This window comes from Antennarius striatus, chromosome 13, assembly GCF_040054535.1.
Source record: "Antennarius striatus isolate MH-2024 chromosome 13, ASM4005453v1, whole genome shotgun sequence".
In the NCBI taxonomy this organism is placed as follows: Eukaryota; Metazoa; Chordata; class Actinopteri; order Lophiiformes; family Antennariidae; genus Antennarius; species Antennarius striatus.
Genome location: NC_090788.1, coordinates 9,852,579 through 9,877,773, shown reverse-complemented (window position 1 = coordinate 9,877,773; position 25,195 = coordinate 9,852,579). Strand labels below are relative to the sequence as shown.

At 41.0% G+C, this 25,195-nt stretch overlaps 1 protein-coding gene across 8 annotated transcripts in view; it reads right to left on the bottom strand.

The window, feature by feature from the left end:
- The window catches only part of sipa1 (signal-induced proliferation-associated 1), a 37,558-nt gene extending 18,871 nt beyond the window's left edge, over positions 1-18,687 (bottom strand). For 3 of the 8 annotated variants that reach the window (XR_011037760.1, XM_068330313.1, XM_068330317.1), the window contains exons 1-3: positions 9,398-11,531; positions 9,111-9,301; positions 8,352-8,556 (exon numbers count right to left, since the gene is read on the bottom strand). The gene's annotated coding sequence lies outside the window, so the exon portion shown is untranslated. Of the gene's footprint in view, positions 1-2,878; positions 2,951-3,158; positions 3,218-7,301; positions 7,537-8,351; positions 8,557-8,577; positions 8,683-9,110; positions 9,302-9,397; positions 11,668-11,846; positions 11,929-12,014; positions 12,175-12,292; positions 12,387-12,470; positions 12,612-12,691; positions 12,782-12,870; positions 13,120-13,350; positions 13,414-15,483; positions 15,565-15,641; positions 15,813-16,622; positions 16,701-17,561; positions 17,699-17,861; positions 17,931-18,493; positions 18,561-18,640 lie in introns of those variants that run through there. The other 5 variants (XR_011037761.1, XR_011037762.1, XM_068330314.1 and 2 more) reach the window with 5 other exon arrangements.
- Between the last annotated feature and the right edge of the window lie 6,508 nt (positions 18,688-25,195).

The window sequence follows — 25,195 nt, the reverse complement described above, 5'->3', positions numbered from 1 at the left end:
TGTTTGAAAAAAGGTGTATGCGGCTGGATGTGACTGGCAGAATGATTTCACCATAATACCCATTCCTTGCTATCACCATCTTCCAAACTGTTTGTGAATGTCAGTCCGAGATATTGGTCCCCAAAGACACATAAGCGTGCATCCGCAACACCTGGCAGTGAACAGGCCTCTTTCAAAAAGAGGATAACAGTCAAGGTAGCAGGAAGAAAAGTGGGACGCTTTTGAAGAATCTCTGCAAATGTCAGCCATTCTTAAAGAGTAACATTTAATATCGATCAGCATTCTTTTCTGTGATATGACTATATGCCACAATTTGATCCTGTTGTCACAATCATTTCTCTGCTGCACAAGCAAATCCTCACAAAGTCAACATGCATCCTCAAAGATTGAGTGTGGCTTGTTGTTGTTGTTTTTTTAAATTATTGCTCTTACATTTTTTCTCATCACTTAGAGGTGATGCTAACGGACAGATATTTCCTTTGCCATCTTGTCTGCTCATATTTTCTGTTATGTTACAGCATATAGATGCTGCTGGAATTTACCTTTCCTATTCAACAAAAAATTTGAAATATCTCTAAGGGGAAAAAATTTCTACTCAAGCCAAAGTCCTCACACCAATCACTGATCAGACTAAAAGGCCATCTTTGTCTCGCTCAGTTCTGATGTATGGCATCATTGTTATGGATGTAGGTTGAGGTCAAGACTCCCTCCAGGCTGTACATTGGGACAAATCGTCATCTCCACATGATCGAATTGCTTCAGTTTCAAGGAGAGCCATCCTCTTTTAAACATGTCCTTCAAAAAAATGAAAATAAGTCTTCTGTCCTGTAAATTATGGATGAGGCTCGGCAAAAGGGGGCGAGGGTTACCGAGATGTTAATAATTTATTGGTTGGTTGCTCCCTGGCCCACTCTCAGATCGTGAGGGATGCACGCAGACACACACAAACCAGAACTGATTTGTTATTATTTATGTTTAAGTCTGCGTCTGTTTGTGCACCAATTCGATTGAGGTCACGGTGAACATATGACCTCAAAGGGGTCTGGACCGGGTTCAGTTCTATTATGGAGGTTTTTTACAAAGATTCAAGGCTTTTTGGAAGAAACAAGCTGATATAAGGAAGGACTGACACTGGGAGTCGGAGCAGCAAATGTGAAACAATGCACATCGAATTTGTTTTATTTTTTACTCATAGTGAACGTATAATCAGTGAACTTCTTCCTTCAGTAACTGAAAAGAGGAAATGCGCTCAGAAAAGCTCCTTCTTTAGCATTGTCATAGCATGACCATAACTTCCTCTTGTAAGAAATATCACAACTCAAAGCTGAGCCTAATACAAATTTAAGTGCTATTGTTTTCAACGCAACCTGTGTGCTGTTCTGCCACAGAAAGAGAAAGTAGTGCCTAACTCACGCTAGTGTTTGACATGTTATTTGCCATGACATCGGAGCTGTATGCCGCCAGAACACTGCAACTTCCTGTGTGTCTGAAAATACACCTTGTGGCAGGCCATGTGTGTGACGACAGAGAGAGACTGAAGACTTGAGTGTGTGTCTGTCTGTGCTGACAGTATAAAAGCCTAATACATGTGGCACACAGTGACAGGAAGAGGACCTGTGACCGGCATCTGTGTGTGTGTGCGTGTGTGTGTGTGGGGGGGGGGGGACAGGAACTGATCCTCAGCTTCATGACTGTGTCTATTATGTTGCGATGGGGTTCACTGTTACTCCTCTGTCAAACGCGTTAACATCTGCAAGGCGACGGATAAGAGATGGTTCAATATTGCGTTTGCAGTGCTCTGAATTGTGACCCTATCTCATCTACTTTGCAGAGGAAGAGATGCTGACCTCCTCTGTTTCCTCGCTATCCCCATTGTCTGCTAAAACATAACAGAGTCCACAAGAAATAACTGCAGCACCAACAATAGCCACGCTCATCATTTCTGAAGTGAAAATATTTGTTTATGGGAGTAAATAATTCCTAAATGCAGTATGCAGTATCTCTGAATAACAGTTATTCATGACTGGAGGGAGCAGCAGTGAGGAAAGGCCACTTACAAATGGTGGCCATCAAACTTATAAGCTACATTAGTTCAGCTAATGTCCATTATGTTCTTAAAGGGCACATGTCTGTATCATTATTCTGCTATAGAGGAACGTCTATTGTTTTAAACAGCTGTAACGTCTCGCATCACTAACTCTGAATGAGGTCACCATTGTTTCTGCTATATTTTCCACATTTATGTAAATTTTTAATATATTTTCCTACATATTTAAAATATTTAAAAGTTTCCGAAAATATCATCACATAGACAAAAAGGAATTAAGAAAGAGAATGACTTTCACTACTGTATCTGGTTTTTGTAACTTTAAAACATTAGCATTTGAATAACTGCATTATTTACAGGACTTTGCTTCATCTGCACATTGCAGACAAGCCTTATCTGAGTTGTCTTGGAGCCGCTTACACCAGCAGCTCTGCACCTTGTTACACATAAAAATGAGCAGTTTGTGCAACATGTTAACTACGGTGATGAGGATAGCGTCTGATGTAGGATATGGTTGCAAGAAGAAATAGGTTTTCCACCTCCGAGTCCTTGTATGTGTGAATGAAAACACTTCACATGTGTAGCCAGGAAGCTGCTATGCATCATGTGGGATATTAGTTTACACTAACGCCTGCACAAAATGATTCACAGAGCCACTGCAGACAGACCCTGCTAAGTTGTTAAGTTTAACAGTTATTTCTGGTGCTGTTTTTTTATCATTCGGGTATAAAACTGACACACAAATCCTGCAAATATTTGTCTAACATGTATTTAAATGAACCACAATAAGAAAGACTTGGCAGAGCCTGATGTCAGATGCCCTCTCCTCACCCTTTGTGTTTCCTTTCCTCTACGGTCACATCTTTGAGTCAGTTTCTGTAGTGCTGCAGCCGTTTTGCCCGGTAAGAACATACTGACAGCGCAGAACCGAAACGCAACGTCTCAAACTGTTCCCTCCTCTCACTTCTTCATTAGCACCGACTTTAGCAGGCAAAAGAAGCCGTTTGCAACTTCCTCCTCAAAGTTGTGGCAAATTTAATTGTTGATAACCTCAAATATTTTTTGCATTAGACAACCAAACGTTTCTCTTTGGAGATATTTTTACACTTACTTCTGTCTGCGATGTTTTCTGCCTTTTGAATACCATCTGCCAAGTGTGTGGATGAAATATTGCGGTAATGAGGACAAGGGTCGGTACTGGTCTGCCTCCAGTGGCTTTGAATACCTCCGAGTCTCCTTGTCTTGTAATAATGACATGAACAACAGTCAGCTCCAGCACGGCTCAATGGATTTCAACTACAATCAAGGGGGTCACTGTGATTTGTGTGATGAGATTTTGTAATTTCACAACACGTAAATGCATACTGACGCATTTGTGCATGTGTGTGTTGTCTAATTACATCCCGCTTCAAAGCGGGGATGTATTGTAATTGTAAGTGTTTGTGTGTTCGTACGTCCATCCGTTCGTGCGTCTGTCTGTTAGTCCGTCAAATACCTTCATAACCGTTGCAGATAGAAAGATGAAACAAAAAGCAAATTACTCGGGCGGCAAAAGGGATGAAAATGAGATGATGACCTTGACCTTAAAAAAACTAGGTCAAGGTCAAATTTCATTTTTTGTAGACTCAGGAATCGGATAAGACAGAAAGACGAGGGAAAAGGGCCAGTGTAAGGCCATAGATCAAAGCTTGTGCTTTGATCTATGAAAGTAGGTCAGACCACCAGCTTTGATCTTTGACCTATGCAAGTAGGTCACGGTAACATTTTTAATTCAGGGGTGACGCAGGATGTTGCTGTCTCTGACTGCCTTGTTGTAACAGTGAGTGTTCAGTGTTTGCATGAACATGGAGGCAGCAGCTTCTACATATGTGGGGCTCCTTCATCAGGGTTTTGCTGTTAGCGTAATATTAATTCTCTCTCTCTGCAGTAAATTATTATTCAAAATACTACAACATAATTTATTTAAATAGGTCTAAAGCCTCACTCAGAGAATGGAGGGACAGAATTACATCTATAATTAAAGTACGTATCTATTTTGTAAATGAGTCACTGTCTGGTATTTTTCTGTCAAACGTGCTGTCTTCTTAATCCTGCCGCTGGATGACTAAAGATGACAACAACCAGTGAGGCCTGATCCTCCATTAGGAGCAGCAGCCAATCAGGGACAGGTGACAACAGAGAAGGCGAGCTAAGAGGATCGACTCACCACCAGCATCCTGCCAGCCGACGAAGAGAAGGCAAGGCTCCGCCTGCCCAAATGCCCCCACAGGGAGGCTGCCAGGCTGCAGCCATTAAAATGTCTCCAAATGAAAGAAATGATACGATGCTGACTCAGACAGGAACAAAATCTGTCTGCTAACCTTGAAACTTGTTTATCTAATGGACTAAAAGTCACTTTGCGCTCAAATCTGTGCTGGATTGTCAGACAACTTTCTGTTCAAACATGCACACACACACACACACACACACACACACACACACACACACGCGCGCGCGCGCACACGTACATGCACACACATGAACAAACTGGAGGCAGGCTTCGGTTTCCTTAGGTGAAGGCTGTCTGACTGACTGGCTGCTATTTGTCAACTGAGACCCGGTGACATCAGTCCACACAGAAATCAGAAACAGTGGGAGCTGAACACAAACAGCACCAGAAGACATCGGGCTGGATCTGACAGATTTAACAGGATCTCAGTCTCACCGCACAGCTGTGTGATGAAGGTGAAAGTCATCATCACTATTCAGTGTAAGGCATACAGCGGTTACTCACTTCTCTATGGGCCAGCAATGACAACATGGAGCCATTCTATTACTTTTGATGATGATGGCGTCTGATGTCAGAGGTTAATGTTGGTGTAAAGGACGTGGGACACATTTGGGGATCTTCAATGACATTAGCTCTCTGCTTGTACTAGATTCTGCTAATCTCAATGCCCAACCTATCACGTGTCCAATCATTCTCTCTTTTCCTTTGCCTGCTACAGGAAGTAAAAGTATCAAATCCCCTCCTACACAACTTGGAAGAGTCCCGCAGAAGACGCCTCATAGGAGAAGACACGCCTTAGTTGAACATGACAGCGCTGAAAAAGATTTGGAAGCCCAAACACGTATGCTGTCTGTGAGCCGGGCTGAAAAAGCCTATCTGAAAGAGTCTATTTGGATTTGTCAGCTCCGGTTTGACCGCTGCCAGAATGAAGAACATGAAGTTCTGATGCATTAAATGCTAAAGACAGAACGTGTTCACATCCTAGATTCCACAGCATTCAAACTGGAGCTGAAACAAACACTCAGTTGATACACTGTAGCAGCACCGATCACTGACTGGTTAAATACTTTCTCAGCACGCTAAATCCAGATCATCAAATAGGACAATTTGCTAATTGTTATAGCTTTCTGTAATATCAGGATGAACATCTTAGCTTCAAAAATTTGACAAAATGAAGGACGAAATTTTTGAAGGAAGAAAATTAGGAATTGATCTTGTCTCTCAACACCAGGCACACACACACACACACACACACACACACACACACACACACACACACACACACACACACACACACACACACACACACGCACGACTCTGGGGAGACGTATGTCTGTCATACATGTTATTGATTGAAGTGATTTCATTGTGGGAAATAATGAAAACTGGAATTATTTGCAGAGCTACTTCAACAACCGAGTGATTTTCCATTAGGATGACTTAGAAGAATCTATTATCTTTTCGCTAATATGAGCATTAAGGTTAAAGTGATCCTGGCAAAGAGAGCCTTTTAAAATGACTTGGTTGTTTCTCTTGCTATTTTGATGCTCGGTGTAAAACCAGTGTGGGAGACGACAGCAGAACAAAAGTCGACAGCGGCTAAGTTGGGTGAATTGGCTGCAGCGCTTCATGCAGACACATCCATCACTACCCATAGAAACACACACACACACACACACACACACACACACACACACACACAACAATCCTGCATTCTAAGTTGAACCTGATGACACATCATCAGAGACATTGGGTCAAACTCAGCCACCACACGTCCATCCCTCCATCCATCTATCCATCCATCCCTCTATCTATCCATCCATTCATCCATCCCTCTATCTATGCATCCATCCATCCATCCCTCCATCCATCACATCAGCTCAAAGTGCATTTTATTGTTCAAAACGCTCTTGGACCACAGTGAATATCACACCGCATGAGGATGAAGAGACATGCGGCTCAGTATAAATTAAATGGCCCGTCCTTTGAGTGCACTGGCTTATGTAAGCTGCTGCTGCTTGTGTGCTCCCCCCATCATTACACCCACCCCACCAACGAGCTCTCATCCCTGCCTTTCTTTACCTTCACCAGACTTATCCATCCCCTGAAACCGGAATCCCTCATAAACACGCCACCCCATCCTGAATTAGAGAGCGCAGAGGGGAGGTGGGGAGGGTGAGGAAGGTGAAGAGGGAGGTGGTCCGACTCCTGCATACAGCCCAATTCCCGTTGTGGCTCTCCATTCCATCATTGTTTGTGCACATCACATGCAGCGGGGCTACAGTGCTCCTCATTCTCCCCGCACACTGCAGACTGATGTTCTGCATCTAGGGAAAAATCCTGCTCCTATTTTTGTTCCTGCACCTCCTTCCTCTCTGTCTTTCATTCTCTCAGTGTCCCTCCATCCTCTCCTTCCCTCCCCTCCCTCCACTTTGCTCTCATCTATGAATCCTGCGGCCACAGGCGCTCCTCAGTCAGGTTTCGCATGCAGCAGCTTCCTCAGAATGCAATGACACCGTTTCCAAAACCATGTTAACTCATCGTCAGAGGGTGCACAATGGAGAGAGAGAGAAGGAAAGATGATGGGGGGTTAGTGACGGATGAGGAGGAGGGGAAGAGGAGCCAGGATTGAAATGCGACAAAGGTTGGACTCGACAGTGTTGCGTGTGAATGTCATGTACGAGGGGCCCAAGCCCACGGAGGAAAATACATTTTTAAAGAGATGACAACAACACATTTGGTGGAGAGGCAGAGGGAGGCTGAACAGGAGCATGACAAGATAATGCCAAGCCATTATTTCACATCCTCAGCTGCTCTCACACTTGGTCTCTGGTTGGATAACAGCATGCCTACACAGTATGTAAAGTATGGGGCACACACGGTGTGCAGATCCATCCATCTGAAGTCGTTACCATCAGGAAGAGGACACCAGGGAGGCTGAAATGTGACTTCTCCACAATCTGAACAGAGAAGGAAAAGGCTTACCTCCACATTTCAGCTCTGCTCGACCCTGCCTTGTTTCATCTTGTTCCTCTCTGCTGATTCCCTCCCCTTCTCTCCCCATGACAGCATTTTTCTGTTATCTATCTCCACGGTGAGGCTCTTCCTCCTCCTTCAGTTCCTCCTGTGTGCTGTGCTCTTCCTCTCTCCAAAAATAAAATAAAAGCAGCAGAATGCACACACTCGCACTTCCCGATCGCAATGTCTATTCTCTTGTTCAAGTCAAGAGGCAGGTTGATTTGTGCTGTCCTCCCTCCCTCTTTCTCCCTCTCGCGCTGATTCTATTCCATTCACATCACAGTAAAGCCAACCCCCTCTTTCTCCTCCTCCTCCCCCTCTTCTCTCTGTCTCTCTCTCTCTCTCTCTCTCACACACACACACACACACACACACACACACACACACACACACACACACACACACGGCTTTACCCCCCCCCCCCCCCCCGCCCAGCTCCTCATCTCCCTGTCAGAGAGAGGTTGAGGCACAGACTGACAGCAGCGGCCCAGGAGGCGAGCTCTCAGACTCTTAAAACGACACTGAAAATGCTTTGGCTGAGAGACTTTGAACTTACAAATGTGCTGAGTCAAGAATTCAAAATTATTTCATGAATCAGTCAGAAATGTGACAGAACACATGCCGAGGAATTATCAAGATAATCACCTCACATAATCTTCACTCCGCTAATTTAATGATGAAAAAACTTTCCTTTAACGTCTCTGACTTCTGCATCAAAACAGACATTTCTGCACAGGAGAGATAATGACGCTGATGCTGACTCAAGGGCAAAGGTGAAAACAGCAACGTGTGTGTGTGTGTGTGTGTGTGTGTGTGTGTGTGTGTGTGTGTGTGTGTGTGTGTGTGTGTGTGTGTGTTTCTTTGTAAAGACCTCTGTGTACTCCCCAAACATAGTGAGTGGAGGATTGAGACCATAACAAACAACCAACCAGCTTTAGAACAATGAGAGCACAGGAGTGTAACAACACGGCTGGTGTTTCCCCTTGGTCAACCCCCCCCTTTAGAAATAAAACGTACCTGTGGGTGAGGACGCACCATTTAATGATGCTCCTGAGGGGAGAGGAACCATTCTGCCCCACCAACGCTGCAGAGGAGCCGAGTGTCCGGCACCATCCCCCTAATTACTGTATGAGGCCTCGTCCCAGCCGAGCCATATGGCTGAGTATGTTACCAGGTCAGTGGCTCTGGTCTGGGGGAGGGGGGGAGGAGGACAGGCAGCTTGCTGGTGGTGTGTGTTGGGTAGATAAGGAAAATAAAAAAAGAGACACCAGTTGGGAGTTTAACAAGTTTCTTTAAACTGAGCAAAAGTCATTTCCTATGCTTCTCCATGGTGTTGTCTTGTTTCTCACTGCAAAATTATACAATAAAAATTAAAAAAGTGAATTTCCACCTGATATTTTCATGCAACATAATGATATTCATTGTTATCTCACACACATGAAGTAAATATATGCTGATTAATCTGAGGCTGGTACAAAGTCTCAGATTACACTATTCTGATTTCATTAATGCCCTTTATTTACTGTATGAGAGGAGCTGTCATGGTCTGAACATTAGAACCTCCATGCCAGAGGTCAGTCTGTAAACCCAGATGTGCCTCAACCATCAGCGCTATACAGTGACGCCATGTGGAACTGATCCAGTTAAGAAAGACTGCAGCTCAGAAGAAAAACTCATTTCTATTACATTATTTTTTAGAACTGTGCAACTGAGAGTAATTAAAAAAACAACAACCCAACAACCTTAGATCTCAGATGCCAAAAACATGGAACATACCATCAGAGAGGAATTAAGTTGAGGAGATGCACTAAATGTGAAGAAGACGTCCCAACTGAGCAATGTGAGAGGTTAGATCAGCGTGAGAGTCCTCTGTCCTCCTGAGGACTGATGCATCTCTGCAGGTGATGACAGGAATCAACCTGTTCTTCAGTTCCAATCACGTTAAAGGATGATCAATAAGACCTGATCTGCAGAGGTTAAAGAGTGATCCATGCAGTTAAATGTTGTCTGTTATCCACAACACCTGATTTATGTGCTGTCCTCTATTCCAGCTGGTTGCCTACCTCGTTCTGCTCAGCCATGAAGGTGTGACTCAGCAGCAGCCGATAAGGACCTGGGTGGGGATCAATTGACTCAATGGAACGGGGACTTCATGCTACTCAGTCAGTTTGGGATCATATTCCAGCTGTTATGCATGGATGACCAAATTTGATCCAGTGCAGTTGTGTGGCCCCGGTCCACTGCCAGCTCTATTGAACGCAAATACAATGATCAGCTTGCAGGTTGATTCACATTTCTCCTCCTACAAGCATCCCTCATGACTAATTTTAGCCTGTGGCTCCAACTTTGGTAATACGATTCTGCGCAGACACAGCAACACACTGGGGCAGGGAAGTTCGCAGCAGCGCCCCCTCGTGGCAGTTACACGAACTTGCTGTGAAATAGTGTACTGTAGTAAATAGCAAATTATATGGCATTGACGTCATTTTTTATATTCCATTTGGTACAACCTGTTACATGTTACTCCTCTGCCGGGGTATTTATTTTACAGAACTGATACAATGACTTCACCGACCTCTACACCAAACTATTTCCATACTGGTTTAACCTTTTTTCTCAAGCGTCTCTGCCAGAAACAAAATTCCCTTCAGAAAGACTTGCGTTTGAGGACATCTTCAGGTTTTTAAGTTGTTGGGGTTTTTTTTTATCAATTCAAATACTGTGTCATATCAAACATTCAAATCATACTCACTTGATGATACACTACATCATTTCAACAGCGTAACTCTACCATCCGTCATCATTTGTGACATGTAAACATAAAACACAAAATGAACTCAAGATATCACTTAAGGTCAGGTTCACTCTTTTCCTGCTGATATTGTGCAGCCACTTCACATCAAGTAAAAAAAAAGACAACTGTACACAAATTTTACATTCATTTAACAGTTCAACATGGCTTCTGTAATCTAAGTTGTTTTTTTACAGTCAAGTTAAAATTTACAGTTAGATGGAAAGTGTTAAACTGAGGGAACTGATTTGTCTCACTGCACAAATGATCATTTTCTGAGCAAAGGAAAAAATATTCACCTGAATGACAACAAAGAATAAATGCTAAAAAACAAGCAGAGGTGGAACTGACTGATGGTTGTCAAGAAACACATTTCTCTTCTTGTTTCACTTGAAATTTATGTATTTTTTGTCTGCATCCCAACTGTGATTAAAAATAGCAGGAACTACAAGCAGGTCACTCGTATGGAATCACAATAAAAATTGTTTCGAGAATTTCTATTCTGTAGTGGTGCACCGGCGTCGCACCCAGAGTGCCCCCCCACCCCCTGCTCTCACCCGCAAGTTCGCTCGGATAGGAACCAGCAACCCTCGTGACCCGCAAAAGTGGAAGAAGCGGATGGGAGCGTGAATGAATGAAAAAAAATTGTGAATAAAAATAATTCTGTATTTTTTTCCATATTTCCACACCTGATGTCACTGAGTTATCAGTAGAAAGTATTTTAAAATAATAGAATCAGGATGATTCCAGAGATGTTTTGAAGCCTCCACACATCATCCATGACTGTTTAAAAGCAACCAGATGTTTGGGTTCAGACAGTAGTCTTCATGTTGATTAATGAGCGGTACAAATTCAATCATTTCTCAAGTATGAAAAATAAAAAGGAGTCTTGTCAAACGGTGGAATGCAAGGAGAACAACAATGTCTAAAAATGTTGATAAATTCTGAAATTTAAACTGTCAACTCAAAAGAATGCAGACAAAAAAACACTTCCATTTCCATCCTTCGTAGTTTTTAAATTTACTGATGAGGAAATTCAACATAAAACATAAATAATCTATAAACTATCTTGTCATCTTTAGGTTGTCTGTGTTTCCACTTTACTTACAGGTTACACAGAGACCATGTGTCACTTCCAACACATCGTCTGGTAGAAACATCTTTAACACAGAAGGTAGATTTTTTTTTTTTTTGGTGTCACTGACAACCAGTCTCATTTGAGAGCCTTTAAAATTCACAATATTTAATGAATATTCACAATATGTATGCATCTCAAATGACCATCTGTGTGTCTTGCTTTTTATTTGAGGTCCTCTTTTCTCAGTCAAGCAGCTTGGAGGGAAAACTGAGTCGCTGTGTTTCCAGTCTGCAATCTGGCCGTCAGGGTGTCAGAACCAGTCCAGGGTTTTACCACTTGCCCCGCTTGCTCCAGTCCTTGGGTGTGAAGTGAAGGCATTTTGGATCTATACGCAAGTGTCTCTTCTGCATCGCTCTTTCATGTCCGTCCACAATGTCTTCTGAAAGAGTGAGGATGTACTGACCCTGCAAGAGGTCGCAAAGACATTTTAGAGGGTGGAATTTAAAACTTTGAAGATGTACTCCATGTACTTTTGGAAGATGCATATTGATTTGAATGGAGGTAGCTTCTCTGATCAGCTCATCTGAAGTCTGGAAATAAAATCTCTACATAACCAACAACTAAAATATTTAAGTAGGTTCACCTTGTAATAGTTGATGAGGTTGAGGTACTGGAGCGTTGAAATGACATCTTCCTTTTTCACACTTGTGATCTCGCTGATCTCACTGGAGGTTAAAAGGAAATCAGGAAACTCAACACTAAACCGATGACGATTATTCTGTGCTGACTTCAAATGTAAACGGTCACATACTTGATGGTGATCTGTGGCCTCTCTCCATTGTCAGGTTTAAGGTCCATGAGAATCTCCAGGATGGTTTGGGACCAGTAGGAGCGATAAGACAGAAGGCCAAGGTCAGAAAGTGGTTTCTCTGGGGTCCCCGTCTTCCCCTCTACTTTGGACAGCTCATAACCTGACAAATGTAGTGAAGAGACGATTAGCAGTCAAGGACTGAATAGAGCGAACGCAAAAAGAATGTGACTGGATGAGCATCTTCTGATTGCTGTCCATTGTCTGGGGTCTACACTTACTGAACTCAATGAGTAGTTTGCCATAGCCCCTCCTCTGATAGGGGGGCAGGGTCAGGATGCAGGCAACGTTATAATCTTCAGTCGACTCTTTTTCCTGTGCATAAAAAAAAAGAAGATAAATTTAGCTTCATTGTAACCCTGCTTACATGAGGGACTGTTATTTGGTTCGTTTGCGAACCTTGGAGAAGTATCCCACTATGTGGAAGCCTTTAGAATCATACTCTGTCATCACATAGAAGAGGAAAGGGTCTGTGTCGTAATACAATGTTTTGTGGTCCAGGAAACACTTTGCAAGTAAACACAGGTTCTGGGAATACATCTGGAAAAAGATGAAGGGGCATAAATCAATCAGAAACAGTAAAAAAAAGATGTAAATATTGAGACGAGAGATAAACATACTTTGTTTTTCCTGCCGTCAATCTCAAAAAATGATATGGTGCCTTTCCGGTAGATCTCGTTACCTGGAGGATGCCTTAGATTACATTTTGTCTGTAAAACATAAGACACATTAGAATGACAGCACACACACATGATCTAAGCAGCAGGAGATTGAGAGAAACTGGTAAACTGAACCTCACCAAATGCCTCTGCAGACATTTCAGGCTTTTGAGGTACTTGAGACAGAATTCACAGAGGTAGAGGATGGGCAGTGTGGTGAGTTCCTGTGGGTACGGTGAGAAGTACCAGGGCTTGAGTCTGTGACGCCCCAGCTCGATACACTCTATGTTCTTCATTCGGGTGACGATGTCATCATGACTGCGGTCGGACACTAGACTCCCAGTCATGCGGGGTGCAGTCGGGATGCCATCGGAACTGTCCTGGGAGTCCTAGTGGTAAACAATGTCGACATGAGACACTCCTGGTGGAGTTGCACTTTTACTCATTTAGATTTCTATAAATAAGTAACATGTATAATCAAAGCAGTTGTACATGTTACCAAAAGGGCTAAACTTGAGTCTGAGGTAAGCAGCACCTCTATTTTATTGGACCCACTATGGCACGGCTGAATTTGGACAGCAACACACAATCAATGGGCAATAACAGGAAATAAAACAGACCTCTGGTGGTGGTAGAAAGACACTGGCACTTTGAGGGTTGTTATACTGCAAAACCTTTATCATCTAGCAGAAAAAGACACAAAAGTACAGGCTTTTGGAAACTAAAGAGGGGAATGAATTATTTTTTTTTACACTGAACACTTTGGTCAAGGGGCAGAAAGAAAGCAGTAATGAATGTCAGTGTAACTTTCGAATTAGTAGTACATTCCAGGCGAGACTCATCAGGAGCCAAGAGAATCGGAGGGATTGATAGAGATGTCAGACAATGAATGAAAAGTAACAGCACAACCGTCACACCATTAGCCTCGTGTAGGTGTGACAGATAGTTCTATAAATTTATATAATGAAAAGACTCCACTGACATGATTTAAGATGAGGGGATCAGCAGTTCTATAAAATCAGCACACCTATGCTGCTGGAGCTTGACAGAATAAACAGAAACTCTTAACTTAAAGTTTGTGTCCAAGGACACAGATACCCCCGGTGCATGTCCTGGTTAAGATAGAACACACCCCATGAATGTAAGAAAACTGAAATGCCAAATAAATAAAAAGACGGCTGTGACAGTTAAGAAGTCAAAGAAGGCAGTCATGTGGTGGACAACTTTGCTGCACCTAGAAATGATGTGTGAAATACCCTTGAGATGTTTAAGAACAGCCAGACCCACATCCCATTAAGAATGGATATACGGACAGACGAACGCCACATGCCCCCTTTGGTGGGAGGGGGCATCAACTGTGGTTTGGTGACTTTTTTGCCTCATTTAGTGCCATCAAAACACTTCTGTGTGTAAAAATGCGTAATCAATTTGGACTAAATACACAGGTGCACAAAATTCACATGTAGGTTTTTCAATTAATAAAATGAATTGATCTTTTTTTTTGTCTTACAAACAATCCAAGATAGACATCCAAGATAGGGGCGGCAGTGGCTCAGTGGTAAAGCGGGCGGTAGAGTGGGTCATCCTATGATTTTGAGATCGGCGGTTCGATTCCCGCTCCCACCCAAAAAAAAATACCCGGAGGTGAGCTGACAGTGGGAGGTGTCAGCTCACCTCTGGAGCACTGTTGAGGCGCCCTTGAGCAAGGTGCCGTCTCCTTTACAAATTGCTCATTTAAGGTGCACCAAGATGGAGCTGCCTGCCACTCTACCTCCCTTGAATGCCTACAGGCCCCCTTGTGTATGTGTGTGTGTGCTACAGGGGCCTGTACACACTAACATATACTATATGCATGTGTTTGAATCATTAGCTAGAGTGTGCATTCTTAATTTCCCTTCGGGGATCAGAACAGTATATTAAATTAAATTTAAAAAAAAATTAAAATTAGTAAAGGCTCGGCTTCTAAGCATACAGTTACAATAATAACATCAGTCACAGCAATGAATGGAAAAACGCATGACATCAAATCAACTCTTCCTCAAAATGAGTCACATCAGATGGAAAAGTATGCAGAAATCACCGATTTAAAAACAGACCAAAATTACGAATGATTTACATTATTTATGTTAGCTTTAAATTTATAAAATGTATGATTTGATGCATGAGCATCAATCAAACTCAAATGACAGCAAGACCTTGATGAAATCAGATTTCAAGATAAAAACATGAAAACATACAACGTTTTGGTTCATTACATTAAAACATTTAATACAAACTGTTTAATATTTTTGAGCAGCAAATTCATATTCTTCATTTGCTTTGAAGAATTGAAGAATTCAGAAATAAAAAACATAAAGTCTGCAGAGAATTAGAATAAAACAAGAAAAATAGTAAAGAATGGCAGTCTTTTTTTTTTTTTTTTAAAAAGAAACATTTTTTTCATTGAAACTGTTGTTAACTTTGAGCAGGTCATCTGTAAAAACATTCAAACAACAAGAATGGCTCCTTCAGGCCAGATCTGTGGTTATTTTTGGCTAATAAATCCAGAAGAGAAAAAAAAAATTACATTCTTGAAAAAAGATGCATCAGTACTGCTGCTGCACACCAATTCAAATAACTTTACCTACAATCACAGTTGAATTGGAGAATGCTGCACACATTTATTTCAATGTGTGGAGCTCAAAATAAAATAGGATAATGCAGACTCTGAATTGAGGTCTACATATGAAATGAAGTCTAGTGATGTTATGTACCTCATCAGCTGGCCCACAGTTAGCTTTCCTCTTCCTTCCAGGCTGTGGCTGTGAGGGGACAAGTCGTCGGGCGGTGCCGTTCTGTAGTTACCAAAAAAGAATCGTGAGCCAACAATGAAGGACATCAACTCTGATGATTACGAGACGATCTTCTCTACCGTTGTGAGTGAGGACAGCTGGTCATGGTCCTCGCGGGACTTGAAGGTGTTGGTCTCCCTCACAGCAGGAAAAACAGACGCCTGAGAGGCTTCAGCTGAACTTGGCAGGGAGGGCACAGGGGTGGCCGGGGATACCTGAGTTGCCATGGGGACCGTCTCTACCTTCCTCTTCTGCAGCAAACAAACAGTGTCAGACATTTTGCTTAAAAAAGTACACACAGCCCAAAAAACTCAATCAGAATATTTGTTTCCGAAAAAGATTCTGTCATTCCAGGCACAGCAGATGACTGTATTCAAGTTTCAAAAACATACCAATTTAATGATTCAAGTACAAGAAATCCAGTTTCCTTTTGTGAAGGAGTCCATCTCAACATTAACTTTGGTTTGTTCACTGATCTGAGGTAAAACTTTCTGCTCTAGTATATTGATTTAAGTAGGGCGCAATACGTTCTGCTTATCTCCAGATTAAAGCTCGCCATTTAATCCTGGCATTGAGATGTGAGAGACACAAACCAACTGAATCCACACTAGTTGAATACTTACAAGCTAAAAATGCATCACACCTCACGTGCCAACAGACATGCAGAACGTCTTTCTCTGTTATCTGATATTTAACATTTGATATAGTCTACACATAGGTCTTAAATTTACAGATCCATACAACGGATCACATCAATATATCTAGCTTTAAAAGTTTGAAAAAGAAGCATAGCTTGACAAGTCAATTGTTGTATGTACCTGTCAAACACATCTTGAGTCTAAAGTTGCTTCTGTAAATCAATCAATCAACCTTTATTTGAATAGTGCCTAATTACATCAGCAGACATCTCAAAGCGCTTTAACAGACGGAGAATCCCCACAGGTTTCTATATGAACTGGCATGCAGTTCAGCACCATTGATAGTTGTATGATCCACATACAAGCTAACACCAGGTTGGAACATATTTCAGTCATTTTAAAATGGGTAAATTTGAGTTGTACCGGCGTGGGGAGGGTTTTGCCTCTGGAAGGAGCTGTGGCAGGTTGTAGGTTGAGATCTAGACTCTTCCTCTGAATTGACTTGAAAGGAAGAGAAGGAAGGGGGTTAACTGACATTCACGTTAACCCTCAGGATAACTCTCAGATTTTCACTGTGTCTTCTGTAATAAACAACACAGTGTTAAAAATGAAGACTTTCTGTGTCTGCTTAGAAGTTTGAATAAATTAAAAAAACATTAGACTGAAAATGGATTATTTCAATTACTAGGATTTCAAGGGTAGATAAAGTAGATAAATTATATGTAAAATGTAAACATAAGCATTTTTCAAAAAGTATTAAACTTTTATTATTAGTATGACCATTTAACATCCTCCTGAAAAAGTAACGATCACTGAAAATGATTAATCACTGCTGAAAGTGGCTGACAAACAACTACATTATGTGACTCAGAGTGTAATTTCTCCACCATATATTATCCTCTTGACAATATCTACAACCGAGTAATTAACTTCCTTTTTAAAATCCCTGAAAGCAATGCAAAAGGCTGTCTTACATCTCCCATCGAACAGAAATAGCATCCATTACTCTTCCTTCGAAAAAAATAATTTATAACTAATCAGCCAGCTGTAAATATCTAAATGGGATGCACTAAAAAGTGAACAGACATTTTTGCATTTCATTTTCCCTTCAGAGATGAAGTGACTGGCTGGAGATGGTAAAAACAAAAACAACAACAGAGCCTGGAGAATATCTTTGTAGGCTGGGTTATTTGTGTTAATTATTTGTAAAAGTAAAATGTGTGTACGCTGTCACACATTTTACCTTTATCAAAAAAAGATGTGTTGATAATAATAACATAAAAGTGTACACTACTGTACTTATAACATTAAAAGGATATATAGGATATAGAGTTAACATCTGATGGAGTCACATCTACTCACCACCTCTCTCTCTGGAGAACTGGGACGGGAGCCTGGAAGGCCATTCTTAGTTGGCGTTTTAGCCTCTTTCTTAGGAAACTGAAGCTTTTTCATGTCCAGCCGGTCCCCTGTGACCCACTCATCCAGGCGCTTGTTGACTTGTCAACACAAAGAAATTTGTTACTAACATGAACACACATAATAAATAATAATATAATCATATAATGCAGTATATGGATCTTATTATATACTGTATTATATGATTTGACCAGCAGAATGTGTAGAACTAATAAATTGTCAAAGAAAAGTACTAATACTCACAGTCAATATAGTGAACATAGTAAAGCTTTCTTGAAGAGACTTCTTTCACACTGAGAATTTCCGCCAAAGCTATAAGAAAACAAGGCAAATTAATCATGCACTAAAATATTAACAGTTGAGATGTACGTAATAGATAGATAGATAGATAGATAGATAGATAGATACTTTATTAATCCCGGAGGAAATTGCATGTAGCACAGATTATTCTCACTATCAACCAGCTGTCAACAGATATTTTATCAATTAACAGCTTAATTAATCAAAGACAAGGTTTGAGAACAAGATCACAAACTAATTGAAAGCAGGATCAGAGAAGCCATATATAATCTCAACATTTCTAAAACGATATGGAAGACTAGTTATGAACATTTTTTTTTAAATCCTAACGTCAGGATTTCGCTTCGTCTTTCAAAAGAAATATTGTTCTATTAAAAGCGTCCCTCAAAAGAGGCTAGTTAAATTCATGCTGACGAAACACCAGTAACAGCTAGCATTTATTGCCACCCTCCATGGTGCACAGCGTTATGTCAGTGTGGTGTTTACAGCGCTTCAACCAGACTCCGTGCCGTTTGATAACAACAGCTGAGGTTAGCTAGTTAGCATTATCTAGCTTAGCACTGGAAAATATTTACGCCATTCGTCCTCGTGTTCTTGGTTTTTGCGAAGAACGGGGAGGCGACAGCCCTCAACGATCTCCACCTGTGGAAAATAATACGTAATTGAGCATGAGGACACTGGTCAAAGTCAATAAATTCAAATTATATTTCCCGAAAACCTACCGAAGACGAGTTATCCGCCATTTTCGTCATCTATGAGAGCAGGAGCAGGGTGTTGTGGGAAAATGCCGGTCTACGTCAAAGATGAAATAAACAACAAGATGGATCTCTGAGCGCACACAAAGGGAGCGGAAGTCGAAAGACTGACACGGAAAACAAATAAGCCTAATATAGGAAGACCACAGATACCTTGATATTTGAGGAAGGTCTACCGTGTATTTTTGTATTGTGAGCAAGTTTAGTTCAGCATGAGTTAATGAGGCCGAAACCTAAAAACCTGTGTTCTAAATTCGTACTTGATTGATCAGCACTGATCAACTTTATTGATAAGCGAAAAAAAAAAGGAATATCCCTACAGGGATCATTGAAGGATTGATTGCAGTATTGATATTATTTTAATGATGTTACTTTACAAATAAATATTTTCAATTGTGATGACGTAAGTTAGAATACAGGTACTTGGCTCTAGTCAGTAAAGCTAGTGTTACTGACCATTTTAAGAGAAGTTTATTATATGTAATATATAATAAATATTTTATACAACACACCTGGTCTTTCAAGATTTCGAGACTTTTACAACATAAGTTTGACTTTTTTTCCCTGAAACCCTGGTATATACAATCAGACACATACGTCTGAATTTTGCATGTGCAAAATTTCCAGATTTTTTGAACAACATTATACAATTAAAGCTCATATACAAATTTATATTTTTGTTGTTTTTTAACAAATTTGTCAGGAGGTTCCATTAAGCCTTGAGAAAAAATATTTTTCTGAAACTATTTCAAGGTCCGGGCTTAAAGGTTTTAATGCTTCACCTACAAACTTTGGCTTGTAGATGAAGTGTGACTCCCGGCCTGATGAGCTGGCTCTCCCACGCACCAGGATATTGTTCTTAGAGAAACTTTCTCCAAATTTCTCCAGTTGGACATTGGATGAAAGTGTTTTTGTCCTACCTTTCCTCTGTTATGGGTGTTGTGCTTGTTGTCTTTGTTGTCATTTAAGAAAGACCAACTCGGGCTAACCACTTTTCTTTGGGGTTTCTTCATTGACATTTTTAGGGACAGAGCTTCAAATTCACTCTATTTATACTTATTAAGGCAATACAGATATTTTAAAGGACTGATTGTACAGTTTTCTTGTCAGCAGAGGTCTTTATTTGCAAACTAGTAGAAACCAGTGTTTCTTTGAGACAAAATGTACATTCCTTCAAGACATGAAATGTATGTACAGCTAACTAAAAATAAACAATATGTTGAATCAGTGTTACATAAAAACCCTGAAAACCTTCTTCTTCTTTTCCTTTCGGCTGTTCCCTTCAGGGGTCGCCACAGCGAATCAATTGCCTCCATTTAACCCTGTCCTCTGCATCCTCTTCTCTCATAACCAACTACCTTCATCCTCCCTCATTACATCCATAAATCTCCTCTTTGGTCTTCCTCTAGGCCTCCTGCCTGGCAGTTCAAAACAGAGAATCCTTCTACCAATATATCCACTATCTCTCCTGTGGACATGTCCAAACCATCTCAGTCTGGCCTCTCTGACTTTATCTCCAAAACTTCTAACATGTGCTGTCCCTCTGATGTACTCAACCCTGATCCTATCCTTCCTGGTCACTTCCAAAGAGAACTTCAGCATCTTCATCTCTGCTATCTCCAGCTCTGCCTCCTGCCTTTTCGTCAGTGACACTCTCTCTAGACCAAACTACATCGCTGGTCTCACCACAGTTTTGTTCACCTTTCCTTTCATTTTAGCTGAAACTCTTCTATCACACATCACACCTGACACTTTCCTCCACCCATTCCATCCTGCCTGTACACACTTCTTCACCTCTTTTCCACACTCTCCATTGCTCTGGACTGTTGATCCTAAGTACTTAAAATCCTCCACATTCTTGATATCTTCTCCCTGTAACCTCACTCTTCCACTTGGGTCCCTCTCATTCACACACATGTACTCTGTCGTACTGAGGCTAACCTTCATTCCTCTCCTTTCCAGGACAAATGTCCACCTCTCTAGCTTCTCCTCCACCCGTTGTTCCCTGCTCTCACTACAGATCACAATTTCAACTGTAAACATCATAGTCCATGGAGATTCCTGTCTAACCTCGTCTGTCAGCCTGTCCATCACCATAGAAAACAAGAAGGGGCTCAGAGCTGATCCCTGATGCAGTCCCACCTCCACCTTAAACTCCTCTGTCACACCTACAGCACACCTCACCACCACATCAGCTTGCTCATGGACAGTTCATGGCAGTGCTTTGTTACATCACATTACATCACACAGGCTCAGTTGGATTCAGATCAGGAGACCATGAGAACCATTGAGTGCCACCAATGTCTTTGCTATTCAGCAACTGCCTACACACATGACGGCCACATGAGGCCGGTTTTGATCCTGCACCAGGACGAACCCGAGTCCCACTTCACAAACATCTAATAATGACTCTGAGGATTCCATCCTGGTACCTAACAGCTGTCAGGGTACCTCTCCAGACTCTGCAGACCATCACTGATGCGTCACCAAACTGGTCACCATGGATGATGCTACAGCCAGCATTACTTTCACCATGGCATCTCCAGACTCTCTCAGGTCTGTTACATTACTCAGCATGAACATGCTCTAATCTGAAGACAATAGGGCACCAATGGTGGACCTGCCGATTCTGGTGTTCTTTCACAAAATGCCAGTCAAACTGCATGGTGCTGGCTATGAGCACAGGCCCCACAAGAAGACACTGGGGCCTCATGTCACCCTCATGGAGTGTATTTCTGACAGTTTGGTGCTCACCAGTATCCTGTTGGAGGGCAAAGGAGCAGACACCAGTCCTATTCCTGGGTTAATGCCCTTCTGTGGTCCTGTACAGTTGTCTTCATGTAATGGCTGATAAATAATGTCACTGAGCAGGTGAAAATTGTAAATTGTCTTTATTAGGATCCTTGGGAACAGCGTTCAGTATACACAGGCCTTGCATTTTTTGAGTTGAGGAACCATTAACTGAATGTAAATAATAAATTATATCAGACCAAAAATAAAAAAAGGAAAAAAAACAAACATTTTGGTTGCTAATATTAATTCAGACAATCGCAGCATTCTGTAGTGATAGACTGATCATTATTTACCATGCGTGATAGAGTGCATTACAGTCAGGTGACTCATTATGTCAAGCATGAGAGACATGATAAAATAAAAGCTGCGAAGACAGTGAAAAAGACATTGATTATAACATGTATTCATCAGCTGCATCACTTCCAGAAGAGTGCTCACACATAATTGCATTTGATAAATACGTTATTTAGCACATCCACTGGCCGTAAATCATATCTGTTAGTAATGATCACTTTCCTGACCTGAGAAAAGCCACTGGAAAATCATTGAAGAAATGTGATTGAAAGTCTAGGAAACATGATTTTCCAGTAGGAAAGAACCATGAGTGCCATTTCATGTGATTTTTTTTTAGGTTAGGTCTTTGACATCTTACAACATAATCTGGCTGAAATGATATTTAAGATTTTGTAGAAAAGACTATTTGTTTTCTTCTTTGGTACCGCAGGGCCTTAGAGCTTTCCAGACATGCTAATGACTTCAGCGCTACTAATTATCTGTGCTGAATGACTTCAGCGCTACTAATTATCTGTGCTGTTTGGAGTTGTTTCATTTCTTTGCGTAGGTTGTTTTGTTTCACCCATCATCAGTAATTAGTCATACTGTCACACCTGCAAAGAACAACTGGCTTTTGATATAACTTGGGGACGATTAAGACAAATAGCTGATGTGTTGGTGTTAAAATTGCAAAGGTTTAGACCATGCTACACAACTGTCTTTTTATCTTATCCAGAATCCATCTACATCTGTACCTTTAATTAAATTCTTAAGATGGTCATCTGGTGAACATGTCCACCAAATAAGGCTAAAGAACTAAAGCAACATCAACAGAACAAAAATGAAAGTATGAATATAATCAGTGCAGCATTATATTTTCCCTTCACACTATTGGTTGGTTATTGCACATAAAAATGATCAGAATAAAAATAAGTTTTATTACAAAACATATGAACTGACTGATATCGCAGCCTAGAGAGGTATAACTATTAAACATCACAATGTTAACTATTGCTATAAATGTTAGAACCCAGAACCTCGTCAGAGATTACTGGTCAAGTTTCTGATCCCCTTTGTTTGAAAGGAGACTGCCAATCTCTTCAGGTAAATAACGATACATTTGGTTGTTTCTCTTCGCTGCCTTCCATCCATTACTTTTAACCTTCTCACTCCTTATTTTTACCATATTTAAGTCTACGCCACTGATGCGCTCGAAAGTTGTTCAGCAGAAAAGAGATGATTTGCATCACCTCAAAAATGGCAGATATACATACAATCGTTATGCTTTTCTCTGAAATTCAATATTTCATATATTTCATTCCTAAAGTGATCATGCAAAAATCGGTTGCTCTTTTTCCCATTATAATGTCAAGCATTGCTCATCATATAGTTCAAAATAAATAAAATAAAAATAAAGAATGCAAATTAGTTAAAAGAGATCATACACTGAAAAGTGCAAATTTACATTTGTTTACAGCATGACATTCACTGTACAATCATTGATTATATACTCACATTAATTTATGCATTATAATAAGTATTACTAAGTAGCATAGTCTGAGTAGAAATATTTCATAGCAAGTCTATTGGAAAATATTTGCATTGCCTTGTGATGAGGAGAGGATTTTCTAAACATGAATATATATATATACTGTATGTGTGTGTGTGTGTGTGTGTGTGTGTGTGTGTGTGTGTGTGTGTGTGTGTGTGTGTGTGTGTGTGTGTGTGTGTGTGTGTGTGTGTGTTTGTAGTGATACGTGTATATGTGTAATAATTTGTGTAAACAAATAGGCCTAAGCAGAAAAAACTGAAATCATTACTTCAGAGGCACAAAAACTGCCCAGCCTGCATTTCAAGTATCTAGCATTGTTTTAGACAACACACATCAGTCCGACATCAGCAAAGCAGAGAGAAAGAGAAGGAGAGAAAGAACTAAAAAGTTACTTCCTGTCATAATTCGAGAAAGAGGCAGCTAAAGAGATGCGCAACGAGTGGAATCAAGCAGCATGAAGTGTCAAAGGAGAGACACTCATTGGACAAACATTGCTTTTTTAACCATAGAGCAGGATATTGCACTTTACCGAAAATACTCCTATTGCGACCGGTGTGGTTTGAGACAGCCTTCTGCATCAGGCTAGTAACAGAAGTTACTTTCACATTGTGCTCTGACTTCGCTGATCACCTCTTCAGTTATGGCAGAAACAAATGCATATAACACAGACAGAGAAGGGAATAATATACATTGTCCCAGGTTTGTCCATGCCACTGTTTGATACTTCTCTCCACAATTTCTCAAGCATTTCACCCCTGTGTAAATTTTCCTCCCACCGTTAGTGGTAGGGCAGAAGGCCTGTGAAAGTGATCCACTCTGGAGAAGGAAACTCTGATAGACAGTTTGTTATGCTTGTGTTGTGGAAGGATGCCTGTTTAGAATCTTGAAAAGGATACCCAGTGAAATCCTAGGTAAGAACAGAAGTGGCATGTTTGTTCACTTTTCCTCATGGTAATAAGAGGGTAATTAGGCGAGGCGTTCAGGACAATGATCTGAATCTTGTAATCTTGTAGCTCTTCAGGCACTGGATTTACTATGATTCCACATAAAGCCAGTGTTCTTTAAAATCAGGATCAATCCCAATGTCATGGAAACATGCTTTCTTGTAATTTGTTGGTCATTCTGTTCCTGTGCATAAAGTGTCTTTACAATAGTTCCAGAAGGTAACCGTAACCTGAAAATGCTATTAATACTGAGGAAAACTAATACAGTAATGAGAAGGGGGTATAACACTCCAAAGACAAAACTTTAGGGGTTTTTTTGTTTTTTGTTTTGATTAATAAACCATTTTATAGATATGTACTGTACAGGTTGGGTAATGATGTCTGATCTATACAGGTTGGCAAGGCAGAGACAGAGATAAGAAGGACGTGCAGCAGGTTAGGGTGATTAAGGATAGGGATGGAACTGTATTGACAGGTGCCAGTAAAGTGATGGGAAGATGAAAAGAGTACTTTGAAGCGTTAATGAATGAGGAAAATGAGGGAGAACAAAGACTACAAGAGGTGGCTGTTGTGGACCAGGATGTAGCAAAGATTAGTCTGGATGAAATAAGGAGGACATTGAAGAGGAGGAAGAGTGTAAAGGCACTCAGTCCTGATGATATACCTATGGAGGTATGGAAGTGTCTAGGAGAGGTGGCAGTAGAGTTTCTGACTGGGTTGTTCAACAGGATCTTAGATAGTGAGAAGATGTCTGAGGAATGGAGGAGAAGTGTGCTGGTGCCCATTTTTAAGAACATGGGAGATGAGCTGAGTTGTGGCAACTACAGAGGAATAAAGCTGATGAGCCATACAATGAAGTTATGGGAAAGAGTAGTTGACTAAGGGCAGAAGTGAGCATTTGTCAGCAGCAATATGGTTTCATGCCAAAAAAGAGTACTACAGATGCAGTATTTGCTTTGA